Consider the following 24,026-nt stretch of genomic DNA (forward strand, 5'->3'; position numbering starts at 1 on the left):
TTGGGCTTTTTCTGGGAGCTTTTTCAGACAGAATAAGTTATCCACGCTAGGATTTAATCGCATTTACTTTAAGTTTATAACTAAATATCTCGAAAATGCTCTTAATATCCCCTAAAATACACTCTTGTTGTCCAAATCTTTTTTCCGAGTGAGCCCTTGTGATGCTAACTTCCAGTTTTGCCTCCCTAAATACATCCTCGCTGCACTAATCTACGCGGACCCTTATCCTGACTCAGTTTTCCTGCAACACATTAGTTTTCCCGCCCTGTGCAGAAACAGCAGTGGCAACACCAAACTACAAGGCAAACCCAACCAGGCACTCGCCTCTATCACCACGCACCGGACACTCTGGCTCGTCAGCGATAAAGTGTAGAACATCGTTGACAACAAACTCCCCCCAAGCCTCAACAATAACGCCACCAAAATGGCCGTGATGGTGGAGAACGCGCACCTTTTTGATCGATCCACCCTCGCTATGCCTCCAACCCCCGGTCCTGGACGCTTTAAAACCCTGAGCACGGAGAAGCTAAAGAAAGAAATGCTGATCAAGGTTAGCGCCAGTTGCACAGTGTACAGCATAACAATAAAAACCTCATTTTCCGTCACGTTTAAGCTCATTTCCGCACAGGCAATCAGCCACACACTCCCAACGCTGACGTTTCTGATTGTGTTGCCGCGGCTTTGCCTCAAACTCCGGTATTTAATGGGATGAACCACGGCCAGGTAGCGCTCGACACAAATTAGGATGTGTAAGGACATCTGCCCGCAACTGGTGATGTAGTGAACATGGGTCGAAACCAGCCTCATGGCCTTTGAGTTGAGAAGGATGCTGAGGAAGTAGAAGATGGATCCGAACACCAGGAAGACCTCCATGACGGCCATGTTGTAGGTGATGATGTCCGAGTGGTTTTGTTTAACTGCGCGATGTCGACGCCATTGCTGGTGCCCAAGGAAGAGGACAGTGACGGAGAGAGGGACGATGATGAGGGTGCTGCAGACGGTGAAAATGCCAAAGATAATGTTTCCAATTTCGACTTCATGGCAGGTGAAAAAGAGAAATTCAGGAGATTGATGGGGATGATCGAAGGAGGAAGAGTTGTTGGCTGACATGTCTGACGCCCTGAAAAAGGAAAAGATAAAAAATATGTTTTCCCAATATAATCTCACGCCCAATTTACACATTCACACACTTGGTCAGGATTATTCAACAGAGATGGCAACATCCTTTATTCAAGTAGAAGTACAGATACTCGTGTTTAAAAATACTCTGGTGAAAGTAGAAGTACTGACTAAACTTCTTTACTCAAGTCAAAGTAAAGAGGCTTTGAAATGTACTTCAGTAAAAAGTACCCATAACTAGCAGCTGTTTTAAAGAGTACCTGACCTCCCTTTATATTAATAGAACAATAATGTCATTGTTAGCTAATGAATGTTTCCATGCTGAACAACGGCAACATGACAACGTTTTCATTGGTCCCTCTTCTTTAGAGAAGACCAGGAAATGATGGATACACGGATCGTGTTCAAATCAATAGGCACGCAATGACTCTAAATAATAATGATCACGCCACCAAACACACATTCAAACTAAAGGAACCAGCCTGTTTGGGAAATGAGAGAAGTAGAAAGTACAGGTATTTGTGTTCAACATGTAAGAAGTAGAAAGTACAGGTATTTGTGTTCAACATGTAAGAAGTAGAAAGTACAGGTATTTGTGTTCAACATGTAAGAAGTAGAAAGTACAGGTATTTGTGTTCAACATGTAAGAAGTAGAAAGTACAGGTATTTGTGTTCAAAATGTAAGAAGTAGAAAGTACAGGTATTTGTGTTCAAAATATAAGAAGTAGAAAGTACAGGTATTTGTGTTCAAAATATAAGAAGTAGAAAGTACAGGTATTTGTGTTCAAAATATAAGAAGTAGAAAGTACAGGTATTTGTGTTCAACATGTGAGAAGTAGAAAGTACAGGTATTTGTGTTCAAAATATAAGAAGTAGAAAGTACAGGTATTTGTGTTCAACATGTAAGAAGTAGAAAGTACAGGTATTTGTGTTCAACATGTAAGAAGTAGAAAGTACAGGTATTTGTGTTCAACATGTAAGAAGTAGAAAGTACAGGTATTTGTGTTCAACATGTAAGAAGTAGAAAGTACAGGTATTTGTGTTCAAAATGTAAGAAGTAGAAAGTACAGGTATTTGTGTTCAAAATATAAGAAGTAGAAAGTACAGGTATTTGTGTTCAAAATATAAGAAGTAGAAAGTACAGGTATTTGTGTTCAAAATATAAGAAGTAGAAAGTACAGGTATTTGTGTTCAACATGTGAGAAGTAGAAAGTACAGGTATTTGTGTTCAAAATATAAGAAGTAGAAAGTACAGGTATTTGTGTTCAACATGTAAGAAGTAGAAAGTACAGGTATTTGTGTTCAACATGTAAGAAGTAGAAAGTACAGGTATTTGTGTTCAACATGTAAGAAGTAGAAAGTACAGGTATTTGTGTTCAACATGTAAGAAGTAGAAAGTACAGGTATTTGTGTTCAAAATGTAAGAAGTAGAAAGTACAGGTATTTGTGTTCAAAATATAAGAAGTAGAAAGTACAGGTATTTGTGTTCAAAATGTAAGAAGTAGAAAGTACAGGTATTTGTGTTCAAAATGTAAGAAGTAAAAGTAAAAAGTCGTAGTGGAGTAAAGTACTGATACCAGATAAATGTACTTAAGTACAGTAACGAAGTTTTTGTGCTCCACTACTTCTCACCTCTGCTATTCACTCTAAGCCTCGCTCCTTTTCTCTCTTACTGTACGTCCTTCTGGTTAATTGCTAGCATTAATTGCTGGTAAAAAAACATTTTATTTGGGATCCTTCAAAGCTAAACTGAGCCTATAAGATTGTTTGACAGCCACATCTATCCTCTGTTAGTAGCTGGCATGATGACATATGAAAACGGACCAACATCTCATATTCTCATCACATTTGTAATAACTGCAGGGTCTCTCGGTGTAGATGTCTCCGCTAAGACAAAGTATGGATGATTAGAAAGTTGAGAGAAATTGAGGAGAGCTAAACATCCAAAGACGTCTTCCTGGACTCTGGGAAGATTAGGCACTTCTTTAACTAAATTAAACACAGATAAATTAGTTAAGAAGTAATTGCCAGATAAAGTCATAACACAAGTGATCGTATTATAACATTAACAACTTAAACATGTAATTATATTCTTAAAAGACACCCACCTTATTAGTGTTTCTGCCCTTCGTGCTACTGAGACGCCTCAAAACTGATGTCTGATCAGAAAAGTGTGTGTGTGTGTGTATTTCTGTAAGTGTGTGTGTTTGCATATTGACAAACCTTTCCTGACTTTAATGCCTTTTCATACAGTTCATTTCTCTAGGTAAATTGTTCTCGTCTCATACACCTGTTGCAGTGACACTAACCTCTAATGACTGAAACAATAACAACATCATTCATTCATTCATTCATTTCGACAAGTACTGCATCAACTTTACTGATAGATTAGCCAATAATAAATCAGTCTATTTAAAAATCTAACGTTTTGAAAATCTATCTATTTATTGTCTGAGTTTACATTCAACACCAGTGTCCAGTGTCGTAATACATGAATGCAAATCTGACCCTGATTGTATGCGTCATTTAAAATAAACATTTGACAGAATTTAAATCCCAGCAATGACTTTTGTATTCAAATTAAAAAAGCAGATACGAGCCTGCAGGTAAAACATTATTCTGTGGTGTTGTTGGACTATCATGCAAATAAAGCAGATTAAAGACTGCATCTGATCAGATATCAATGATTTGGTATTAAACTAAAAGCTATTATAGTTGTATTACTTCAAAAAGCTCACTAGATGTCACCATTTATCTCTACATTTTTGATTAATGAACCTCCATTTACATATTATATACAGAACTACGGTGTAATTACGTAATGAATGAAAAACTTAGATCCCAGATTCCTCAACAGTGCAATTTACAAGCAATACAAATAAATATATCAAAACAAAAATAGAAATATAGATAGTGCAGCTCTCTGTCTTCATGATTATCCTTTTCTTTACCTTCATGTTTGTTTGCTTTTCCTTGAATTTGTTGTCTTATTTTTATTAAATTATATTCCTAACCCTAACCCTAACCCTTTTGATGTAGAAACAGAGAGGAGGAAGGACCAAGATGTTGGCGACGGAGTTGGAAGTGAAGATGATGAAGCTGGCTGTGCAGCTGAAGCACGGACTCTCGTAGGAAAAGGAGGCATTCGAGGAGTTGGAGGACATGGCTGTTTATATAAAAGAGGACAGAGGGAAAAAGGTCAAAGTGTAGATTAGAAATTGGGAAAACTTCAGAAAAATGCAGAAAAAACACTCCAAATGCCATTAAATTACACGTCTGTTTGTTTGTTTTTAGGTAACACTTGAAATAGTCCACATACATTTTAAGGAAAGTAAATATGGTATTGATCTTTTATTGGCAAGGCAAGTTTATTTATATAGCACCTTTCAACACAAGGCAATACAAAGTGCTTTACAAAAATGAAAGACATTAAGAGCATTAAGAAACATATTTAACTCATTTAAAAGTAGAAAAGGAATTTGAACTTAAAAGTAATAGTTTTTCATCATAATAATATAAAAAGTCACAAAGTAACTCACTTTTTCAGCAGCGTTTCTTCTTTCACAATGAGTGTGTGTGGGGGACTCCCCCTTCGATTCTATTGGCTCTAACGGTCAGAAAGAGGTGTCAACCATCAAAATCGAGATATGGAAAATCCACCCAAATGACCCCAGAAGTGGTTTCTTTTTGCTAAATCTCTCTAAAAAGGTCAAATGTCACTTGTTTTGCATCAATCTTGATACAGGGTACTTATTATATGTTGTACTTTGGATTCCTAAAGCTTTTAGTCTACCTTACCATCATCCAAGGGTAGTTTTCACTATAAGTAAAAAAGAATTTTTGGACGGACACTATAATTTACAGTTTTTTACTATGTAAAATCTGAATTTTCTTTAAAATAAAAACATCTATATTGATTTTGACTTTTCTACATCCAACTCACAGGTTTATCATTACTTTGAGAAAAAAGATTATTAATTTAACCCTTTTAGAAGGGAAGATATGGTCATTTGTTCTTGGAATGTCATTTTCGAGCCTGAGACCTGAAAAACAGGCTCAGGGCTTAAGAGGTTAATAAAGCAAAGAAAGGTTCGTTTTTCATAATTAACAAGTACATAAAACGCACAAAAGTAACTAACTTTTTCAGCAGCGTTTCTTCTTCTGTTGTCTGGTCTCTCCAAACTGAACGACAGCCTTCTCACTCCTATATATTAATATCTGCGTGCAGGTGCCTTTGTTTTTTGTTCCTGTTTGCATGAAGATGGGATTTTTTGCATCGCCAATACAGGTATCATGATAAAGCCCTGAAACATTACACTGTAAATCTCAGTATGCAAATGTCCTTTTTTCCTCCAGCTGTATGACGTCCACAGATCATTCATCAGAGACAACAACAACAACAACACACAGACACACACAACAATCTTTAAATACATCACTCTTTATTAAATGAAAACACACAACTTTTAGACCAACAGTTCTCCTTTATAACGTTTACACTTCTATATTTGTATTTTCATGGATCATGCATGAAGTCACACTGTAATCAAAGTGTGACAGTAAACAGAGATCACTGATGAATAGAGTAAAGGGAGATAGAAATATATTCATCTATTGTTGTTATTTGCATCACAAACACACATTTCAAATGATTAGGAAGGTGGGGAAGGCGGAGGGATTCCCCAAAATTCTGACACACATTTAGGCTGTTTTGGGCTATTTTTGGGGACTATTAATGTAATATTTTACACTTTCTTTTGCAGCTAGGTCCTCCTAAAGCCATGTTTGAGTTTGCACCCTTTCTGTGAGTGTTACTTGCTATTTTAATACAAAAAACAGCCAATATAACCAGGCTTTAGGGGAGTCTGACTGGTGAAATGTAGTATACAATTATTTATTTTCAACAAGATTTTGTCACTTTTTTCTATTAGAAAAAAACAAATGTGTCATATAGAGACAGCTATTTAGAAAAACCCTACAAAAAGACTAAATCAACACCCTTGCAAGCGTTTAGACGAGATGAAACATGACTACTCTGTGCGTCTAACCTCTGCTCTGCTCTGATCCTGAATCAGTTTTCTTGCCGCACGTTAGTTTTCCCGCCCTGTGCAGAAACAGCAGCGGTAAAACCAGACTGCTGGGCAAACACAGCCAAACTCCGGAGAGAAGCAACACACAATGCATACAAACACCCAAATCCATGGAGACGAACATCGAAAGAAGAAGCAGCTGTCCGCCAAATCTGAAACAAAGAGCCAACATGATCGCCATGATGGTGTAGAACGCCCTCTTCTTGGATTGGTCCACCCTCCCTTTGTCCCCGCCCCCTTCTCCGGGCCCTGGACGAATCAGAGCGCGGAGAACGGAGAGACTGCAGAACGTCACGACAACCATCGAGAAGGTGGTGACGCAGAAATATGGCGCCATGCTGTAAATGAGAGCGAAGGTAGCAAACCAGGTGAAGGAGAACAGCCAAACGAACGCAATGCTCATGTTTCTGATCATGATCCCGCCCTTATTCCTCAAACGCAGGTAGGTGATTGGATGAACCACAGCCAGGTGGCGCTCCACACAGGTGAGGATGTGAAAAGGGACTTGTCCATTAGTGGAGGAACCGCAGAAGTAAAGACCAATGGTTAGTAAAAGGGGGTTTGCCAAGATGGCGCCGAGGCAGTTAAAGATGGAGCCGAGAACTCCAACCATCTCCATCACAGCCATGTGATACGTGAAGATATCGGAGTGACTTCCTGTCGTGAGGAGAAAGAAGTACTCAGATCTTGTACTTGAGTAAAAGTAGAAGTAGGAATACTCTGTTACAGTAAAAGTCCTGCATTCAAAATGTTCCTCAAGTAAAAGTAGAAAAGTATTATCATCAAAATATAGTTAAAGTAGCGACAGTAAAAATAGTCATTGTGCAGATTGGTCCATTTCAGAATATGTCTTATAATGGTTGATCATGAAAGTGTTCTCAAAGCTGGTAAAGGTGCAGCTATTTGAATGACTTTTTTATTTATTTATTTTTTTAAGCAATTTATTGAACATGCCAGAAACAAAACATACAACAATAATAATAATATATATATATATATATATATATATATATATATATATATATATATATATATATATATAATTTTCTTTCTTGTTTCTTCTAACTCATAATAATAATTATAACAAAGTACAAAAAAAAAAAATAATAATACAAAAGAAAACAAAAAAATAAATAACAATAATTCTCAATTAGTCTCTGTCATGTTCAACAGGGGCAAGAAGAAGCTTAAAAAAACACGTTTCTGGTCCTACCCCCTCTAGCATACATTTCCCTTATAAATAAAATATTAGGTCATCGTCATCAGTGATATGTTTGTCTTGTTCATTTTTTTTTTAATTTTAATTTTTTTTTTACAAAACAATCAGGAAGAAATTACTTTTATATTTACAAGAAATAACAAATGGGATTTTACAGGTCCTGTTCATAACCATTAATGATTTGGCTCCTAAATAATACTTTCAGTTTAGATAGACTTGTACAATATTTCAGTGCATCAGTACAGTTATTCCACAGACTAACACCTTTTGATGAGATGCAATGAAGTTTGGCATTTGTTCGTACGGGTGGTTTTTGCAAATGCAGTTTCCTCTCAACATGTGCATGCTTTCTCTCCATGTGAAAAGTCCCTGGATATTATGAGGTAATTGTTGATTTGCGGCTTTGAACATAATTTGAATAGTTTTATACTCAACCAGGTCTTGTAGTTTTAGTGTTTTTAGTTTGATAAATAATTTATTTGTTGGTTCTCTGGACGTAGTTATGTATAACTCGTATGGCTCTTTTTTGCAGGATGAAGATAGGATGTGTATTTGTTTTATATGTGTTCCCCCAAACTTCCACACAATACATCATGTATGGAAGTATGAAGGAGCAGTACAGCATAAACAAGGAAGCTTGATTAATTAGGCATTTGGCTTTATTCAGAATTGCTATTGATTTGGATATTTTGGCTTTGATATAACTTATATGTGGTTTCCAACTTAATTTATTGTCTATGATTACTCCAAGGAATTTGATTTCCGATACTCTTTCTAGTTGGACGCCATTTATAGTGAGTTTCTTCTCTGTATTGGTCGATCGATTCCCAAATATTATGAGTTTGGTTTTGCTTGCGTTCAATGTTAATTTATTTTGGTCAAACCAGATATTCATCCTGCTCAGTTCCTTTTCCATTATGACCAATAGCTGTTCTAAATTGTCCCCACAGCAGAGTAGACTTGTGTCGTCTGCAAAAAGAATGGTTTTAATAGTTTTTGATACTTCACATATATTGTTAATATACAGAATAAATAGTAATGGCCCCAAGACTGAGCCCTGAGGCACCCCACATGTAACCTGCAGTAGTTGTGATTTATGGCTTAGTAGTTCAACGTACTGTTCCCTGTTATGTAGGTAGCTGGATAGCCATGATAGTGCAACACCTCTAATGCCATATCTCTGTAGTTTTTTTATTAATAATTCATGGTCAACTTTGTATACTGCAGGGTAGCTTGTGAATTTACTCCAGGTGGAACTAAAGTCTGATTTAAGAATTGATTACATTTCACATCATTCATCCAGATCTGTAAAGTAAGTAAAGGTATTAAATACATGTAGTGGAGTAAAAGTACACCATTTACCTCTGAACTATAGTGGAGAACAGGTACAAAATAGCAAAAAACTTGAGTAAATGTATTTAGTTACTTCCCACCTCTGATCGTTGAGTCTCGCCTTCGATATCTTTGGACTCCCAGGTAGAAGATGTAGAAACAGAGAGGAAGAAGGACCAAGATGTTGGCGACGGAGTAGGAAGTGAAGATGATGAAGCTGGCTGTGCAGCTGAAGCACAGACTCTCGTAGGAAAAGGAGGCATTCGAGGAGTTGGAGGACATGGCTGTTTATATAAAAGAGGACAGAGGGAAAAAGGTCAACATCTAGATTAGAAATTGGGAAAACTTCAGAAAAATGCAGAAAAAACACTCCAAATGCCATTAAATTACACGTCTGTTTGTTTGTTTTTAGGTAACACTTGAAATAGTCCACATACATTTTTAGGAAAGTAAATATGGTATTGATCTTTTATTGGCAAGGCAAGGCAAGTTTATTTATATAGCACCTTTCAACACAAGGCAATTCAAAGTGCTTTACAAAAATGAAAGACATTAAGAGCATTAAGAAACATATTTAACTCATTTAAAAGCAGAAAGGGCATTTGAACTTAAAAGTAATAGTTTTTCATCATAATAATATAAAAAGTCACAAAGTAACTCACTTTTTCAGCAGCGTTTCTTCTTCTGTTGTCTGGTTTCTCCAAACTGAACGACAGCCTTCTGGGTTCTCCTCTATACATATTAATATTTGCGTGCAGTGCGTCTTTTTTAATCGTGTTTGCATGACTATGGGATACTTTTGCATCTCAGAAAGCCAGAACAGGTATCATATTTAAGCCCTGAAACTTTATACTGTAAATCTCAGTAGGCAAATGTCCTGTCTGTGCATGACGTCCAAAAAATAGATCATAGATACAAACAACAGCAGAGACACACGAAATCTTTAAATACGTCATTTAATGAAAGCACACAACTCTACACCAGCAATTCTCCTTTATAACATTAACAAAAACTATCATTATATATCATAAGTAACACATTTCTTCCTAAATATACAGAAACATATCACCATGATTTGTATAAGAGCTATAACCATATTAAAAGATACAGAACATACATTTTAAAGCCCTTTGGAGTTACATTTCAGACCCAACTTGTAATAACTCAATGCAATTTCACTTTGAAACACTTATATTATAGATTAAAGGGGACCTATCATGCAAAATGCACTTTTGTACGTCTTTTATACATGAATATGTGTCCCCTGTGTTCCAGGGAACTCACCAAGTGTCAGAAAACACAACCCTCTCTATTTTCCTCCATACCCAAATCTCTAAAAAAGGGGCTGCAACGGATCTGATAAAAACTGATCCAGATTTGAACACTGTCCTGACGTCAGGACGGTGGCGCTACGGCTATTGGGCCAACTCCACCAATCAGGAGGAGACAGCCACGGCCATTGCCGTTCGAAAGCGCTGGAGACGCTGTAGTACATATGCCAGGCCTCTAGATGGTGCTGTTCTCACAGAATCTGCACTTGCAAAAACAGAGCTACAAAAGTGCAAATTGAGCGAAATGAGGCATGGCTAAAATGCATGATCTGTTTGGTATTTTGAACAAAAACAAGTATAAATATGCCTGATATAGGTATGGTCATCCACTATATTATTAAAATATAGCATGATAGGTCCACTTTAACTGTTTTTATGCCTCAAAATCTTTGTTAACCTCTTAAGCCCGGCGATCCCCCCATTGGACCCCTCCCACTTTTTTTTTTTTAGATAATGTCTCAGGGCTTCTTAAATTTATGAAACTATTAATGTGTAGCACTCTCATAATAATAATAATCTCAGCTAACTGAAGATATGAACCATTTTTAGCTAAAAAAAACAGAAGAGTAATACCAAGCCTTAGAATTAGCATTTTGCGAAAAAATGCTAACTAATGCTAACGGAGTTTTGCACAGCACTCACTCTCAAAATGCCCTTATTACTTATCGTAACTGCACAAACAAGATATCCGATTAAAGCTGAGACTCCACATATTCCATACATGTAGTGTCATCACTGTACGACCCCGAATTTGCGGAGCTTTCAGCCAGAAAAGAGAAAGTAAACAACATCCGGTTTCAAAAATATTACAATAATTACATCTTACCTTTTTTGATTTGTGATCAAAAGTTGTGTTCAACGGAATAAAAACGCCGCTCAAGGTTAATCCAATGTGTCTGTGTCACGTAGAATTTTTTACTGATAATACATCATCATATTTATGGCAATAAACTGGGTATAAAGTTTTGCAGTCAAGGCTTGTACTTTCAGAAGTGCTTCGATTGTTTCTCTATTACCTCCGCAATGGTAATGTTTACGTAGATTTTTTTCGAGAAATGACCCCTTAAATGATGACTGCTGGTGATGTTAGAGGGGGGGGGAAAGGAGAAATCGAGGCTTAAAAATATGAGAAGACTGATCAATACCTCCATAATCTTCAGTGTGGAAAATATTATTTATCAACCTGAACATCTACTACTTTACCAGGAACCGTTGGAAAATACATCACAGACAATGCAACAAACGTGGAGACAGAACAATCACTTCTGTGATAAATGCCCACTTATTAATAAACTTCTAACAACCATGGGAAACCTCCTCTCTACATATAAAGTGATATCCAAGCATGGGAAACAAAAGACAGCATTTACCTGTTTGCATCCAGCTAGCCAAGCCTTTTTTGTGTACCAGCTACTTGCGAAGCCTCGTGTATAAGTTTTGTCTTTTTCACGAGATTGCTGCGATATATTCAAATCGGGTTGGTCCGGTCCAAGGTCTTTAAGCAACAATTTATCTGCCAAACTTCTCCTTTTGAAAGGATTGGAGATTAGCTCTTGAACAGAATTAGGCGGGGACCGAGGTCCGGAGACTCCACCTGCACACGAAGCCATCCTCATCAACTACTGCGTCAACCGGATACGAGTCACTGTCCAAACTACTCACAGACTGCACGGGGCGCTGACATTAGCGCCCCGTGACCGTCATATTTGACGACGCTGATTGGCTGAAATTATGTTTTCGCGGCATAGTTTACATGTTACAGATAGCAACAGTCAGCTGCTAGTGGCTGCTGCTGCACTGGTTGAGGGCTCCTCTCTTAGCGCCCCAGACGAGAGAAGGTACACGGGCAAGGCCAGGCAGGAAACATGTGACTTATCAGTAACTTTAGACATCGTAACACAATTTTAAACGAGATTTTATTGTAGATTATACATTTTACTGATACCAATTATATAATATTTACCTTGTTCATTAAAAATAAAAATAAAAATATATATTTTTTTTAAAATATATTTTTTATTTTTATTTTTATTTTTATTTTTATTTTTTAATATGGGAAGAGGTGGGGCGGCGCCCCTAGCGCCCCTATGGACCGGCCGCCACTGTAAGAGATGAATTGGCAACACACTCTCAAGCGACGCTTGGTCAGGGTCCCGTGGCGTCCAGTTGTGACGCACCGAGGCTCCTTCAGCTTCATAAACGGACGCAAAGAGCTTTCAACTGATTGCAATGTATTCCCATCGGCGGTGGTTTTTGACGCTTAGGGAAGCACGGCATTCGTTTGTGTCGGAGGCTGTTAAAGGCAATGTGAGCGTCCATTCCCATTGGATAACGGAGAATTGTACACCCGGAAGTAAGTATTCCCCTTACTGTATTGATTTGACAGTGATATCTCCACTACTCATCAACTCAAAAACACCAGATTATCCTTGTTAATTAAACGACATTGATAGGTTTTAGTGTGTGTACAATTCTTTTGTCACGTTTTCCCCTTCAATTCTGAGAAACAAGTCGTTTTCTATGAGTTTTGGATGGCCGAAGACATTACATTACCCACAATCCTCTGTAGCAACCATAGACTGTATAAAAAAATTAAATAATACATTATTCCGAGTGTGCTTGCTTTTCTCTTTGAAAGTCATCACATAACGGCATTGTAATACACGTTTCGGCTGCATTAAATATTACATATCTGCCGTAGTTAACTCTATGTATAGAGCCCTGATGACAAGACTTCTAGACAAACAGGAACTGCCGCCAAAACTGAAAACTTGACGTGGATCTTAAATATATAAGCAATTAAACAACATCTTACATTTCTTTTCACACAATACGTCTCCTTGCAGTATCAACACTGATTCGGCTGACTTTTATATTTGATCCAATTGGTAGATAGGCTGTATTTACGCCATAACGGTGCACAGCTGATAGAAAGGGACACCTACTGGTTAAAGCACGTTATTGCATTTTATAATTGTATTATTAGATATTAATAGGATCCCTATAAAGTATATTCTTTACTCGTCGTTATTCTCTACTAATAGTTAATTAAAGACTGTATATAATGACTATTTTGCACATCTCATTCAAGATTTCAAGATTTTCTAAGGTTTATTGACATTAAAGACTGTATATAATGACTATTTTGCACATCCCTTTCAAGAATTCAAGATTTTCTAAGGTTTATTGACATATCATATTATACACAACTACGGTGTAGTTATGCAATGAATGAAAAACTTGTGTTGCAGGTTCCTCAACAGTGCATTACAAGACATCTATCAATATGTGTGTATGACATTACATTGTCATATTCTGCACATTTCTTATACTATCTACATACATCTTATAAGAGTATAATACATATGTATAATATCAGTTAAAATAAGTGCTTCAACATAGTTAACATTGCAGGAAAGTTGATTGTCAAGTTCCAAAACAAACCATGCAATATATTAGACGTTAAGTACTTTGTCAGGCTTAATATCTGTAGATACCCCCAAAGCTTTTTTCTTACTTAAAAGAAGACCTTAACCTAAAGTATTCTTTAATGTTTAAATAAAGCCTTATTAGTTTGTCTGTTTTGCACATCCTCCTATCAGGCACTAAACTGTTTTATTGTAGAGATCACTTACAGTATCTTCTTGATATTTTCTATTCTATATTATTTATATCATTGACCTTCCACTTTCCCACTATATTAAGAGTATGTACTCTTAATATTTAAATGTTTTCATCAAATATAACACATTCAAAATGCTTTACAAAAATGAAAGACATTAAGAAAAAGGCATTTTAAAACAGTCAAGCAACACAATCTACCTGCATTGCAATTACTCTAAACGTGTAATAACGTGCTTTAACCAGTAGGAGGTGCGGGTTAAAAAGCTGTCAAGTTTACAGTGTTAACAAAATAAAATATACTGCTGTTTCTGGTTTAGTTTACGACGGATATATTCTGTTATTGTTTTGATATTTGTAACACAAAAGCGATGTAAAAAACCCACAGCAACACAGAAAAGATGGTCTTAACATGACCCAGCGGTCTAGTAGTTAATAAAAAACAATAATATCAAAACAAATTATTACTACTAACTTTATTGTGAAATTAAAACAGAACGGTAAAAGAATAGTTTCCGGTCTATTCTGAGGCCCGATCTCTGTAGATAAATAAAGAACTACGACAGATGTGTTATGTTTAATGCAGCCAAACCATTCATTACAATGCATTCATGTGATGACTTTCAAAGAGTAAAGCAAGCACTGCTGAATAAAATATGATTTTATCTTTTACGAAACGTTTTTTTTCCATATGGAATGCAGTTGGAGGTCAACCAATCACAGAGCTTGAGGCAAAGCGGAACAATAGCTGAGGATTCTGGGTAGTGTAGTGTCTTCGGCCATCCTAAACTCTGAACACATATTTGTTTCTCCGAATCGAAGGGGAAAATTACAAAAGCATTGCACACAATTTAAACCAATCAATGTTGTGTAATTAACAAGGATAATCTGGTGTTTTTGAGTTGATGAGTAGTGCAGATATCACTGTAAAATCAATCGACAGTAAGGAGAATACTTACTTCCGGGTGTAAAATCCTCCGTTATCCAATGGGAATGGACGCTCACATTGCTCTCTGCGTCCGTAATACAATAAAGGGGACATGATCAAATAGGAATATAATGATCTTTTAAATAACGTTAACTAAAGGGAACAATCTCTTTGACACAGCTGAAGCTCTGGCCTTCCTTAAAAACTAACAAATTTAATAAAAATCACAGTTGTATTACACACAATGCATTGTTTTTTGAGAACACAAATTGGTAAATAATGCACCATAATACATTCTGACGAAAAATAAAAATTATTATGAATACAAATAAAATAAAAGAAGCCTCCTGTGAGTTACTACAAGCTATAAAGTAGATTTTAAAAACGTTTTATAGAATAAAAGCTCACTGCGGGACGTTGTAGAAATGCGTGTGTGCACCACGACAAAGGAGCCTCATTCACTTTACATTGGGGTTGTTTGCGTGGTGCCGACACGTAAATGTAGCAAAGTTCGTGACTCCACCACGCACTGAGTCGTGGTGGAGTCACGCATTCTGGTGAGACCAGGTTGAGAAAACTACTTGTTTCTCAGAATTGAAGGGGAAAACGTGACAAAAGCATTGTACACACACTAAAACCTATCAATGTCGTTTAATTAACAAGGATAATCTGGTGTTTTTGAGTTGATGAGTAGTGGAGATATCACTGTCAAATCAATACAGTAAGGGGAATACTTACTTCCGGGTGTACAATTCTCCGTCATTTCCGATCTTTAATGAGACAGGAAATGGTCGAATTGGAGTGTTAGAAGAACATATATAGGTATAAACCCATTAAAAATATACTTTTAAGACATTTAAATACCAATTGAGGGCGTTTTTATCAGATAAGATCTTCTTTTAAGGTACACAGGAACATAAAATCTTAAACGGCTAAGCTACAGACGAGCTGTTTGATTACTCAAAGTAGTAGCGCTGCTACTGGCGGCGTTTTCCCTCCCTGTGGAGGAACAGCAGTGGTAAAACCATGGAGCTAGGCAGCCCGAACCAGAGAGCGACGCTGAGCACAACACACTGATCTCCACCTGCCTCCTCCACTGATTTTAACATACATATGCAAGCTATCATCCCAGATAACCCGAAGACCAGGACTACAAATATGGCCATGATGGTGTGAAACGCCCTCCTCTTTGACACGTTGACGCCGGGTCTTTCTCCCGGAGACGCACGACGGAGGACACGAAGAATGGAGATGCTGGAGAAAGAACTGACAAATAAAGAGAGGACGGCGGCAGTGCTTCCTGTTTGTCCAGAAGTCTTCTCATCAGGGCTCTATAAATACAGAACTACGGCAGATATGTAATATTTAATGCAGCCGAACCGTGTATTACAATGCCGTTATGTGATGACCTCCAAACAGAAAAGTAAGCAAACTCGGAATAAAGTATTATTTTATTTAAAAAAATGTTTTCGGATTTCACATCAACAGTAAGTCCGGTTCACTAAAATGTCCGTGCGGAACAATAACCCCAACCCATAGATCCGTGGGTGAATAATGTCAATCACCACATTACACACATCCCTTCACATTTACATTTTAATTTACATTAAAGTATTTCGTGAGGCCTTCTAAAATGTTTTAAAATATAATTAGGGTTGTAGTTGAAGAGTTTGTAAATTGCGTTGCCTGGCAACGCAATCGCACAACGTCACGTCCGTTAATTCCACATCCACACCAGTCTATGATCCACACACATGGATTAACATCGATTTAATACATTAATATAGCCTTTGTTTCTGCTAAAAGAGGTGTCGACCAGCTAGGGCAACAAGAAAATCGGCGAAATCAAGTGTGACGATTAAAAAATAAATTAAAAACATCTCATTTTGACAATAAAAACCGACCAATAGGCGCGGTAGACCATTTGCTTGGCACTTCCGGGTATTTCTCCACTGGTTGGGCCATGTTAACAATACCGTGTAACTGTCACGTTTGAAGGGACGAAACCGTGACATATTCACGTCTCCCAGCATGGTAGATCGTCACATGTTCACGTCTTGCCGTGATACTGGGTTGCCTATACCACATACAGCTCATATACAATTGTTTTAATTTCATTATTTTGTGCAGTAATGATCATTTACGTATTTTCACCATTTTGAAATGTTACTATAGAGTAGGCATCCCTTCGATACTTCTACATAATGTTTTTTAAAGGGTCAGAAGATAAGGAAAAGTATATTTAAATGTGGTAAAGATGTTAACTTGGCCTAATCCATGTCTACCAACCTCATGCCTGTAAAAGCAAATTAGTTTTCAACCCCACGTTAACGGGACGCAAGGTTAAGGTCAAAAAACATTTTGATATACCCTTCAATTTGTCAGAAGAAGAAGCTTTTTTACTGCCGTAGGAAACAAGAAAGAAATAAGTAGTTGTATACTTTAAATTGCACTTTTAAGACCAGAAATAAATCTAAAACTGCTCTTAATTTATAGATATATAACCTGTTATCTGCGTTTGCAAGTAACCACTGCTCTATAATAAGCAGTCACAAGCAAAACAAGGGTATTTTAAAGTTAAACAACATTTCCTGCACATTAAAACATATTAAAAACTAAATACATATATTTCTCAATTATTCATACACAGTGAGCACCAGGTCAGTTTGTAGTTATTAAATGTATTTTGGTGCAGTAAAAGAGACGAACCTTGACCATAGGAGTTGTTTCGTGGCTGCTGCTGAACACCAGAGTCCGTGTGAAGAGATTTTAATGTATGGCGTGTCGGGTGAGTGTGTTTTGTGTGAAATGCACGGGACATACAGGTGTTTGCATATCGGAAAACAAGCACAACTCACATGCTGTAGGGAAATCTTATTTCCATGTTCTTTTCACAGTGCAGTGAGATTGTGGTTTCACAGGCATTAACTGGGGTTATCAGGTCTATATGCAAAGGCTGAGACATGACACTGTGAGTCAACAAGGCCTTAAACATCTGGACTTATTATGTTCATAATGTATTTGAAGTTCATGAAAAAAACAGGTCTTTATTGAGACGATTTTACACTTTTATTCTCATTCTTGTTACCTGAGAATGTTGATGAAAGCACCACCTTTAGAAGTCTGCTGAGCATCCAATGAATTCTCAGCACTTCATTTATTTCCCCATCCATCCACCTGATGCCCTCACACTTTTCTACTTTGAAGACATTTTGATACCAATTGATGGCTTTTTTCAGCTAAGACTGTTAATGAAGGATACGCGGGAACTTAAAATTATAAGGCTAAGCTAACTGACTCCATTAGAGACACATCCCCAGGTCATTTCTGATCTTTAATAAGAGAGGAATTGGTCAAATTGGAGTGTTAGAAAAATATACATATATAAAAGTCCCATGTCTTAGCTTTTTTTTTTTTTAAGTCTTTCAATAAATTGGTTTTGAAGACATTTTGATACCAATTGATGGCTTTTTTCAGCTAAGACTGTTTTTTTAGGTACGTAGGAACTTAAAACTGAAATCTACTGACTCCGTTAAAGACACATTTCTGATCTTTAATAAGAGAGGAATTGGTCAGAAAAAGATTACAATACACAAAATACCATGTACTAGATTTTTGAAGTCATTCGAAAAATTGACTTTTAAGACATTTTGACATTTTACCTGACTTTCTTTATCACCTGCTCACCTGTTGCTACTTTCCCCTCATCAGCCTTGCATAAAAAACCTTTTTTGTCATGTTGCTTCTCGCTTTTGCTTTCCAGCCTCTACTTCTGATTGTACTCGCAAGTAAGCCTAATGTAATATATCTTAATAAATCCCCTTTTGTTGCTGTTTCTTCCCCAGAAATTAGCATGAATATCTAATACTGAAAAAGAAAATCTACAATTAGTCACCAACAGTCCGAATGCACCAAGTCCAGTATTTTCATAACAGTAGTGGATGGAAACATGTATTACGTTGTGTATTTTTTGCAGATTTTAGGTAATGTGCACGCTTAAAACATCGATAATATTGAGATTAATAAAAAAGCACACTTATTTCTATTTGTTTATTTATTAATTCGGGATAAAAAGAAACACAAATACAACACTCCAATAATATATTCAAGACACAAAAACGGAGGCCCAGACAACAAAGAGCAAGTATTTAAAATATATCTTACGGATATTTTAAAATATGAGAGTTCATGTATTATAGGCCTACAGAATAATTTGCAACCTACAAAACCCTTTACACTCAGCAAAAACCCCAATACTAATCCCACCGTCACTACTTAATGGTCCATAATCATACATTTAAAATAGGTAAGATATAGGACACACATTTATTCATATGACAATGAGAAAATAATGCTTACAGTAGTTCAGAGTAACATGTTAAGAAGTCCCGAGACTTTTAGTGCATTTTCTTTACTAACAACTGCTGCTCTAACCTCTTTTTAAAGACGGACACGAATATAGACATTTTTATAGTTTTATTATCAACCTCTTTTCATACCTGAACTCCTCTGCAAAACACACTAATGCCTCTATATTTAATTGTTTTGTCCTGACTATAGTGATTATATTCTGTTATTTGTAGAGCGGTGCACATGTCAGTCCAAAAATCCCTAGATGAGTCAGCATTTTAGCAATTCCTGTTAGCTTGTTTTCAATTCGAGCAGTTTTTTTTAGATGCCTGAAGAAGGTATGTGGTTAACACAAGCTAAGAGATTTAACGCTTTCTTCTACAACATAAAATACATCAATGAAGTGGCGGTTGTCTAAATGAGACTCTGAAACGTCATCACGCTGAACATTAGCCGCCTTTAGCTTAGCGGTGGTGACGTGAAGTCATGTGACCGTGCTGTAGTTCCTTGTAAGCCCAACATTAGCCTCCTTTAGCTTAGCGGTGGTGACGTGAAGTCATGTGACCGTGCTGTAGTTCCTTGTAAGCCCAACATTAGCCTCCTTTAGCTTAGCGGTGGTGACGTGAAGTCATGTTGTTGTTCCTTTATAGCCAAATGTTAACTTTTTACTTCAGAAATCATAAAGTGGTGTTAATATGAGGAGATAATCTTTCATGTTTTTACCACCAAGATTATTTGATGTAAACTTTTATCATGTTCTATGTTTAGTTTGTGTTCATTTATTTAATTGTGAGGGATGTGTCTTTTTTTAAGCAAGAATTTAGCCAAATGTATTCAAAGTTAGAAGGTCGATATCTCCAAAATGTTCTTTAAAAATGCATTTTACTTTATTTAGTTTTCATTCTGCTGGCTTTATGTTTCTCGTGCAGACACAGATTCATGTTTTATAGTTTATTTTGTGTCCACTTTTATAATAAATCATCTTTTTTGGTTGATTTTTTAGATAAAGTAGGCTAGGAGTTGTCTCTCCTTATCCTGAATTTAGCCAAAATTGCTAGAAAATGTTCGTTATTAGTCCCTGAAATACACGTTCATAGTCATATTATGGAAAACATATGATGTTAGAAATGCAACAAAGCACATTTAGCTTTTATTGTGTTGTGTTTGGGCTTTTTCTGGGAGCTTTTTCAGACAGAATAAGTTATCCAAGCCAGGATTTAATCGCATTTACTTTAAGTTTATAACTAAATATCTCAAAAATGCTCTCAATATCCCCTAAAATACACTCTTGTTGTCCAAATCTTTTTTCCGAGTGAGCCCTTGTGATGCTAACTTCCAGTTTTGCCTCCCTAAATACATCCTCGCTGCACTAATCTACGCGGACCCTTATCCTGACTCAGTTTTCCTGCAACACATTAGTTTTCCCGCCCTGTGCAGAAACAGCAGTGGCAACACCAAACTACAAGGCAAACCCAACCAGGCACTCGCCTCTATCACCACGCACCGGACACTCTGGCTCGTCAGCGATAAAGTGTAGAACATCGTTGACAACAAACTCCCCCCAAGCCTCAACAATAACGCCACCAAAATGGCCGTGATGGTGGAGAACGCGCACCTTTTTGATCGATCCACCCTCGCTATGCCTCCAACCCCCGGTCCTGGACGCTTTAAAACCCTGAGCACGGAGAAGCTACAGAAAGAAATGCTGATCAAGGTTAGCGCCAGTTGCACAGTGTACAGCATAACAATAAAAACCTCATTTTCCGTCAAGTTTAAGCTCATTTCCGCACAGGCAATCAGCCACACACTCCCAACGCTGACGTTTCTGATTGTGTTGCCGCGGCTTTGCCTCAAACTCCGGTATTTAATGGGATGAACCACGGCCAGGTAGCGCTCGACACAAATTAGGATGTGTAAGGACAACTGCCCGCAACTGGTGATGTAGTGAACATGGGTCGAAACCAGCCTCATGGCCTTTGAGTTGAGAAGGATGCTGAGGCAGTAGAAGATGGATCCGAACACCAGGAAGACCTCCATGACGGCCATGTTGTAGGTGATGATGTCCGAGTGGTTTTGTTTAACTGCGCGATGTCTACGCCATTGCTGGTTCCCAAGGTAGAGGACAGTGACGGAGAGAGGGACGATGATGAGGGTGCTGCAGACGGTGAAAATGCCAATGATAATGCTTCCAATTTTGACTTCATGGCAGTTGAAAAAGAGAAATTCAGGAGATTGATGGGGATGATCGAAGGAGGAAGAGTTGTTGGCTGACATGTCGGACGCCCTGAAAAAGAGAAGATAAAAAATATGTTTTCCCAAATAATCTCACGCCCAATTTACACATTCACACACTTGGTCAGGATTATTCAACAGAGATGGCAACATCCTTTATTCAAGTAGAAGTACAGATACTCGTGTTTAAAAATACTCTGGTGAAAGTAGAAGTACTGACTAAACTTCTTTACTCAAGTAAAAGTAAAGAGGCTTTGAAATGTACTTCAGTAAAAAGTACCCATAACTAGCAGCTGTTTTAAAGAGTACCTGACCTCCCTTTATATTAATAGAACAATAATGTCATTGTTAGCTAATGAATGTTTCCATGCTGAACAACGGCAACATGACAACGTTTCCATTGGTCCCTCTTCTTTAGAGAAGACCAGGAAATGATGGATACACGGATCGTGTTCAAATCAATAGGCACGCAATGACTCTAAATAATAATGATCACGCCACCAAACACACATTCAAACTAAAGGAACCAGCCTGTTTGGAAAATGTGAGAAGTAGAAAGTACAGGTATTTGGGTTCAACATGTAAGAAGTAGAAAGTACAGGTATTTGTGTTCAAAGTGTAAGAAGTAGAAAGTACAGGTATTTGTGTTCAAAATGTAAGAAGTAGAAAGTACAGGTATTTGGGTTCAACATGTAAGAAGTAGAAAGTACAGGTATTTGTGTTCAACATGTAAGAAGTAGAAAGTTCAGGTATTTGAGTTCAACATGTAAGAAGTAGAAAGTACAGGTATTTGGGTTCAACATGTAAGAAGTAGAAAGTACAGGTATTTGTGTTCAAAGTGTAAGAAGTAGAAAGTACAGGTATTTGTGTTCAAAATGTAAGAAGTAGAAAGTACAGGTATTTGGGTTCAACATGTAAGAAGTAGAAAGTACAGGTATTTGTGTTCAACATGTAAGAAGTAGAAAGTACAGGTATTTGTGTTCAAAATGTAAGAAGTAGAAAGTACAGGTATTTGTGTTCAACATGTAAGAAGTAGAAAGTTCAGGTATTTGTGTTCAACATGTAAGAAGTAGAAAGTACAGGTATTTGTGTTCAACATGTAAGAAGTAGAAAGTACAGGTATTTGGGTTCAAAATGTAAGAAGTAAAAGTAAAAAGTCGTAGTGGAGTAAAGTACTGATACCAGATAAATGTACTTAAGTACAGTAACGAAGTTTTTGTGCTCCACTACTTCTCACCTCTGCTATTCACTCTAAGCCTCACTCCTTTTCTCTCTTACTGTACGTCCTTCTGGTTAATTGCTAGCATTAATTGCTGGTAAAAAAACATTTTATTTGGGATCCTTCAAAGCTAAACTGAGCCTATAAGATTGTTTTACAGCCACATCTTTCCTCTGTTAGTAGCTGGCATGATGACAAATGCAAACGGCCCAACATCTTATATTCTCATCACATTTGTAATAACTGCAGGGTCTCTCGGTGTAGATGTCTCCGCTAAAACAAAGTATGGATGATTAGAAAGTCGAGAGAAATTGAGGAGAGCTAAACATCTAAAGACGTCTTCCTGGACTCTGGGAAGATTAGGCACTTCTTTAACTAAATTAAACACAGATCAATTAGTTAAGAAGTAATTGCCAGATGAAGTCATAACAAAAGTGATCGTATTATAACATTAACAACTTAAACATGTAATTATATTCTTAAAAGACACCCACCTTGTTAGTGTTTCTGACCTTCGTGCTACTGAGACGCCTCAAAACTGATGTCTGATCAGAAAAGTGTGTGTGTGTTTCTGTAAGTGTGTGTGTTTGCATATTGACAAACCTTTCCTGACTTTAATGCCTTTTCATACGGTTCATTTCTCTAGGTAAATTGTTCTCGTGTCATACACCTGTTGCAGTGACACTAACCTCTAATGACTGAAACAATAACAACATCATTCATTCATTCATTCATTTCGACAAGTACTGCATCAACTTTACTGATAGATTAGCCAATAATAAATCAGTCTATTTAAAAATCTAACGTTTTGAAAATCTATCTATTTATTGTCTGAGTTTACATTCAACACCTGTGTCCAGTGTCGTAATACATGAATGCAAATCTGACCCTGATTGTATGCGTAATTTAAAATATACATTTGACAGAATTTAAATCCCAGCAATGACTTTTGTATTCAAATTAAAAAAGAAGATACGAGCCTGCAGGTAAAACATTATTCTGTGGTGTTGTTGGACTATCATGCAAATAAAGCAGATTAAAGACTGCATCTGATTAGATATCAATGATTTGGTATTAAACTAAAAGCTATTATAGTTGTATTACTTCAAAAAGCTCACTAGATGTCACCATTTGATTAATGAACCTCCATTTACATATTATATACAGAACTAAGGTGTAATTACGTAATGAATGAAAAACTTAGATAGCAGGTTCCTCATCAATGCAATTTACAAGCCATAACAAAATTAAATAAAAAAATAAAAAGGAATAAAGATACTTTAAAGTTTATTTTTGATGCTTTTACTTTAATCGAGTTGTACCAGAAATGGCAGATTATGCAAAATAAGTAGTTTTGGTACTTTAAATATACTTTTTATGCTTTATCATAGTTAAATATGTTCTTGCACACAAACTCACTAGATGTCACCATTTATTTCAAAATTGGATCTTTCTTTAAATTTGCCATTATTTACTTCACATAACTTCACTAATGAAACTCCATTTAGATTTGACAGTTAATTATTTATTTATTATGTATTGATTAGTTCTTATAATTTCATGTAATAACGTTATTTACTTTTTA

The sequence above is a fragment of the Trematomus bernacchii genome, unplaced genomic scaffold (genome assembly GCF_902827165.1).
Source record: "Trematomus bernacchii unplaced genomic scaffold, fTreBer1.1, whole genome shotgun sequence".
NCBI lineage: Eukaryota > Metazoa > Chordata > Actinopteri > Perciformes > Nototheniidae > Trematomus > Trematomus bernacchii.